Genomic DNA, 7,300 nt, shown 5'->3' with positions numbered 1-7,300 from the left:
TTTTACTCTCATTCTGATTGGCTGATGCAATCCATTATTATAAAACAGGAGCGTGGTGGACTGAATAGTGTTAGTTTCCGCTGTACCAGGGTTTTAATCAACCGCTGAGTTTTATCCACGCGATGAATGCTGAGCAGAAATGTGGAAACTTAAAGAAAACGTAGTTAACCTCATATGGGTTATGTATATGACTGTCTATGGTATATCTATGGTAAGCTCTTGTACATGTTTATATAAGCTGTAAATGTTCTGTAATAGCTGTATTAAGCGATGTGCTGAATATAAGCTGAATTATGCTATTACTGGGTTGGGCATAATTCATGGAGAACACATTCATAACATTAATGTTAAATTAATGTTGTTATAAAATATGTGCATAGTGTCTATGGTGGAGTATTAATCTGAAATGTTTTTCTGTGCCATTGTACTGAGGAGCCTTACTATAGTGATAAAATGGCTACACTACACTTAAGCATTATCATAAAACATTTCTTCTGTGCTTTTTTAGGAGCCTACTCTGCTGTTGTCTGGGGTCCAGGGGAGGTGAGGGTCTTGGTGGGTGACAGCGTGACTGTCCCCTGTAGATATACAGGTTATGATAAGAATGAGAAATACTGGTGCAAAGAAAATATACTGCATTGTAGCGATTTAGTGAAGACTGACGGCACCACCAAAGACGAAAGAATGTCGATTAGAGATAATAAAACAGAGAGAGTGTTCTCTGTAACTATGAAGGATTTGAGAGAGGAGGACAATGGATGGTATCAGTGTGGAATAGCAATACCACACTGGTTCGACGAAATGAGTCCATCAGTGTACATCAGTGTCAAAAAAGGTATTTTTCATGAATCCCTGTCATAGTGCTAATTATGACAGGAAATGACTTTTGAGTTGTTCATATTGTCAAGAAATCCAAACCAAAATATCATTAGCAAATAGAGATAAGTGAGAAAACATGTATATGGATATGAATCAGATAAATACTCCAATACTGAGTAATATGTTTCAGGTGATGGGCACAGCACAGTAAACTGTGTTAAATCAGCTCTGGCAGAGTGCATATGGTCCCTGTTGGACTCATTATGTGCTCTATTAGAGTATAATTAACACTGGACATTTTACTGTGTGGGACTGGTTTACAACATGAGGGAAAAGACAGCCGTTCTAAAGAAGCATTTCAGACTATAGCAAACGGAGCTAATTTATTCACGCTATGGTAATCAAGTGTTTTTCTTTTCACACATTTTTTAAATTCCTCTAGCTGCAACCATACCAGATCTCTGGGGCCCGGTGAATGTAATTGGGCAAGCATCCAGCAGTGAAACAATCAGATGTCAGTATTCTGCAGATTACACCAATAGTGTTAAATACTGGTGTAAAAAAGCTGTGGATGGATGCAGCCCTGTGGTGAACACTGAAAATAAAGAGAGAGAAAATAGAACCCAGATCAGAGATGACCGTTCCAACAGACAGTTCCTGATCACCATCAGTAACCTCACAGCACAGGACACTGGCGTGTACTATTGTGGAGCGAGGGGACATTCCTCCCTCAGTGACAATCGGGTTCCGGTGCACCTGAATGTTAAAGCAGGTAAGGGTGCTCACACTGCATCATGGGTACCTGGAAGGATGCTTTAAGTGAAATCTGTTGAAATATATGACTTAGGTGTATTAACTGTCTTAACTACTACTTGTATTTTTTCCATAGACTGCGTTGTTGCCGTTCTCGTTGTTAGTGTTAATCAGTTTAACCTTCGGGGTCCAAGTTGAACTATGCAGTTGTTCCCTGCACTTGGACCGGTACTTCTCTCTAGTGGTTTCGTCATACTTGTTCCTGGTTATGGTTATACACTTTGTTGTTTGTCGCTCTGGATAAGAGCGTCTGCCAAATGCCTGTAATGTAATGTAATGTAATATATCTAATTTCATGTATTACTGATTATGATACTTTAAGAACCACAAATCTTAAAGTTCACTTTTTTGCAAATCATTGAAACTTTTTCATGCATATCATTTTGTTTAAAAAATATATATAGACCATTCTGAAATGTCAACCACATCCAAGACTCCAGTAGAATCAATTCCTGCATCCACAGTAGGAAAACCAGAAAAGGGGAATTGGAACTCAACAAAAAAACAAGAAGGACCAACAATAGCAAAGAATCCTCCGTAAGTAAACCATAATCACAAAACAAAAAATGCAAAAATAAGTTGAGCGTTAAACAATGCAGATTTTAAAAGGTTACTACAGGAAAATGATACTGTCATGACCAGGGTGACACAATAAAAATAACATCAGATGATACATCAACGTCAGCAACGAATTCTCAAAATAATTTAACAAATGTTTTCTTCAAATCTGTGATAAATTTAAACATCAACGTAACCAGCAGCACAGAAGGATGACCCCAAACAAAACTCTCCATTTATGACTGCTGCACATGAACATGCTGACATGACAGAACGTGTCTGTCAGAGAGTCTGTCTCTCCTGAGGAAAAGTGCCTCACTCTTATTGGTTGCCTGGTATTTCCTCCCTGCTAGGGATTCTTCATCCCCGCTGCCCACTCTCGCCATTTCCGCCGGAGCTCTTCTGCTGCTCTGCTGTGTGGCCGCTGGCATCGCATGGAAGATCAAACGTGAGTTAATCCTTAGCGGAAAGCAGCTGTCTATTTTCAACGTGGAAAGCACCTGTGACTGCTTCCCCTTTGTGGCGGCAGAGCTGTTTTTGACTTCTCTTAGAAGCATGTGTGTGGTGTGTGACGGCCACTCCAATACTTTCACTTTGTCTTTCAGCCATTTTGTTACAAATTTGGAGGCGTGCTTAGGATCATTCAGTTAGAAGACCCAGTTGCAACCGAGTTCTAACTTTCTAGCAGATGTCTTGGTGTTGCTTCAGTATTTCCAGATTATCCTCATTCCTCATGAAGCTATCTATTTTTTGAAGTGCACCAGTCCTTTTCTCAGCCAAACACCCCCGCAACATGATGCTGCCACCCCCATTCTTCAGAGTTGGGATGGTGTTCTTGGATTAAAAGCCTCATGTCAGGGTGCGACGTCGGGGGTTAGGACCCAAACACAGAGGGGGAAAAACTCAAAACTCCAAATGATATGAACAAAAGACTTTACTTAAAAAAGGGAACAAAAGGGAACAAAAGGCCTCGCAGGGCAACTCACAAAGGAAAACTTCAAAACACAGAATACAAAGAAACTCCAAGAATCAAAAACCTGTAAAAATGGAACATGGGTGGAAACATGGCCAGCCACACACACTAACAAACAACCAGACGCAACCAAGGATCCAGCACCTGAGTCCGGGAGAAGGGAACTTAAATAGACAAGACACTGACGAGACACAGCAGCGGCACAATGAACAATCAGGCCACAGGGAGGGAAGGGAAAACGAGACAACCAAAAAGTAATAATTGAACAATTGAAAACAATAATACAATTACACAGGGTACAAGCATGACACAAAACAGAAGTGCCGCCATCTGGCGGCCCAACAAGGAAAGACAGAGACAAAACACAGAACCATGACACCTCACCCTTTTTCCTCCATACGTATGACCATTACGGCCAAACAGTTCAATTTTTGTTTCATCTGACCAGAGAACACTCCTCCAAAATGCTAGGTCTTCATCCTGGTGATCAGCTGCAAATTTAATTCTGGCTTTTTTATTCTGGTCTTGGTGTAGGGGCTTCTTCCTTTCACAACAGCCATGGTGATGTGGGAGTCTCTTAATGGTGGATGTAGATATATTTGTACCTGATGCCTCCAACTCCTCCACCAGTTACTTTGTTGTTGTCTTCGGGTTCAGTTGAACCAAAGTTTGTTCAGTCCTGGGAGTTCATTTCTGCCTCCTTTCTGAATGATGCAGTGTCTGTGTGGTCCCAAGATTTTTATATTTGTATACAATTGTTTGTACAGAAGCTCGTGGTACCTTCAGTTGTTTGGAAATTGCTCCTAAGGAGGAACTGGACTTGTGGAGGTCCACTTTTGTTTTGTTTTTTGATTTTGTTTTGAGGCCTTGGCTGAGTTGCTTGGATTTTTTCATGGTGTCAAGGGCAAAAAGGCAGTGGCTCTGAAGGTAGGGACTTAAATACAGCCACAGGTACCAATTAACTCCAAATTAACTCAATTATGACAATTGACCAATCAGAAGCTTCTAAAAAGTCATTACATCAATTTCTGGAATCTTCCAGATTGTTTAAAGAGACAGTCAACTTGGTGTATGTAAAATTTTGACCCACTGTAATTCTAATATAAGGAATTAAAGCTGAAATAAATCAGTCTCTAATCAATTGTTTTAAAATGACCTCTGATGTGAACAAAGTAGATGCCCTAATTGATTTGCCATAAGAAATGTATGGTAACATGAAATGTGTGGAGTCGTGAAAAACTGAGTCTGAATATCTTTAGCCCAGGTGTGTGCAAACTTTTGGCCTCAACTGTAGCTTGTGTGGTAACTTGATTGTTTGGAGGAACACAAAAACGTTTACTGGACATCTTATGATGTCCTTTTCGGGGAGCTATATCTAAATGTTTTAAAATTACTAAGCATTTAGAATTTCTTCTTTTATATTGGCTACGCATTTACAGATACTGCCCAGAACCAAACCTAGTGAACAACAGACTTTTCAAAGAGGAAGGGGTTAACCATATCTTGACTAATTTCTCTTCCTCAGAATAAAAACAGCAACTGTCATGCCGGCCTATTTCTGTAAAGACCCAAGCTCTGAAAATCTTCACAGGCCCTTATAATGGTACAGAATGAGAGTGGATATACTGTATATACCACAGACTCACCACATATTCAACTCTGTTCCTCCTCCCTTCAGTTTTCTTAACCAAAGTAAGTTAAGAAACCTCTTTGGTGACAGGAGTTTCAAGGACTATTTTTCAGCACAGATAAGGCTCGGTATTTACCTATTTTCGTCTCAAAAAAAAACTCTGATTTTTAATAAATTTAAAGACATTTTTACAGGGATTTTGTTTCCACGCATCAAAAAAGTTGCTCCTGTTTGTGTGCAGTTATGTGATTAGTCTCTGCCAAAGTCCAGCTCTCCTTAGTTACTGTTGCTAAATAATTCCGTCAAGTTTTCGCTTTAGAAGGCAAGCTTCCATAGAAAACTCACTGAGAGGACCCGTCAGTTATATTCACTTTTATTATGTATGGAGTTTATCCAATTGAACACAGACTACCCCTGTGTTAATCAAGTGGCTCCCAGGTACATTACAGTGCACTGCAATTAATTCATTTCAAAGATAGTCTTGAAAAAACAGCTTTATTTTCCTGAGTAGCCCAACTGAGGCTACGGTTACCACATTCAGCCAATGCTTACTGTACTTACTGTGTTCGACCAGTTGACTCTGCATGTCCATAACTATCTACAGTAAATGCTTCCAGATAATGACATCAAATAAGTTGTCATGTCATCTTTATTTCTTTCTCTCTGTGCTCCCACCTCCGTAGACGTCAGAGTTGTGTAGGCTACTGTTCTCCCGATGTCACGTTAAGTAGGCTAGTAAGCTCATTTTAATGGTGTTTTGTAGTCAAGGTTGCCAGGTGCCGCTTTCATTCTCCTATCATTGAGTCAAAATCTTGTATCTGAAGCTGTTTCCACAGATATGTATCTGGCAACAATCTGTAGTTCATGTTAACCTTTATATATGTAACGGGGGAAACTTTCGCCAGCATTCTTCCCGCCGAGTCACTGCCAACTATTAATGACCACTTTTGGAGCCAAGGTTCTCTATCTCATACAGATTTTCACCAATTTTCAATTTCACATTCAAAGCATATATATATATATATATATATATATATATATATATTAATATTCACTAAAAATTATGAACCTGGAGCACACAATATCAATTATAACAGTACATCACATGGTCACTTGGTCACAGTATAATGATATCATGGTCACTTGGCCACATTAATTAATAATGACAACAAAAACAGAACTTTCAGTATTCTATATGGAGCTAAGTCTCTGGTGAGACTACATGATCTGTGGTTATATTGTTAGAGAGCTTCCTCAAACAGTACGACTTATACCTATTTGTACAGAAACAGTATTTGTGGAATTAAGGGGTACCACTGCTGCTTAGTGTGTACAAACCTGCAGTCACATGACTCTGACTCCCATTTTGTTTCAGGTAAAATAAGACCAGCTGTGGAAGACAAAAATGAAAAGGTACTTTGGTCTTTGAATGAGAGTGGTCTTTGGAATTCACAAGTGATGTTTCAACCCCTTTAAAATGTTCATGAATTGTTCATAGGAAATAAAATGTGTTATCTTTTCTACTTGCTTTACATTCATTAGCGAGAGTTGTGGTTATGTAGCTTTTATAAAGTCAATATACATTCATAGCCATGACATAAGGAGCCCATAGCTATGATGGTAAAGTTTATAAAGGCTTTATGAACCTACAGTAAAGTGTTGCATTATTTCCTCCCCATTGTAGCCCCCAGGAGTCGCTGAAGCGACCTATGCTGAAGTTCTGACCAATGACAGCACACAGGAGCCGAGTGACGTGGTTTACTCCTATGTGAATCCACACCAGTGCTCACAGAGCCCTCCCCCACAGGACCAAGTTGTGTACTCTACTATTAACTATTGAAAGGCCCATTTTTAGACATTTTAGACAAAAACTGCCAGACAGCCACTCCACACTCACCGGAATTGCCTCATGTTGAGACTTTATTTAAAATAAACAAATTTAAAAAAATGTAATGTAATTTTGTTTCTTATTCAAACCTGGGTCAAATTTTATATGGCGACCTGCTAACATTCGAAAACAGTTGTTCAGTTGTTCCCTGAGAATTTTTACCAAAATGTGTCCCTCATCAAAACGTGTAATTACATAAGCCTTATAATTATATGAAAATGTCATTATATGGAAATTCGAATTATATGAAAATAAGATTCATTTTCTTCTGAATGTTTTTGCAAAAAAAGATGTTGCTTTTTAAATTGTCAATGGTCTGTAGGAGTTTCACTACTGGCTGAACAATGAAAGTATTTGACCCTGGTGTGTTTGCTGTGAGAGTACTGCATTATAAATATCTACAGCCCTTTCTGTGTAAAAACAGTTTGAGTAATGTAATACCATTTCAGCTTAATATGCATGAAAATGACTGCAACAGAGCAATGAACTTCCAAATTAGTTTTACATGCAAACCAATTGCTGTAACATTGCGAGAATGTAAATCTGACACCTGAGTTCCATCCATCCATCATCTATACACACTTAATCCTGGTCAGGGTCCTGGGGGGCGCTGGAGCCT

The 7,300-nt window shown here is 39.1% G+C and overlaps 1 pseudogene; it reads left to right on the top strand.

The window, feature by feature from the left end:
* The window catches only part of LOC118208713, a 195,067-nt pseudogene extending 188,112 nt beyond the window's left edge, over nt 1-6,955 (top strand).
* Nucleotides 6,956-7,300: the final 345 nt, after the last annotated feature.

This window comes from Anguilla anguilla, chromosome 11 (assembly GCF_013347855.1).
Source record: "Anguilla anguilla isolate fAngAng1 chromosome 11, fAngAng1.pri, whole genome shotgun sequence".
Taxonomy (NCBI): Eukaryota; Metazoa; Chordata; class Actinopteri; order Anguilliformes; family Anguillidae; genus Anguilla; species Anguilla anguilla.
Note: the sequence above shows the minus strand (reverse complement) of the source record. Positions and strands in the feature narration are given on the sequence as shown.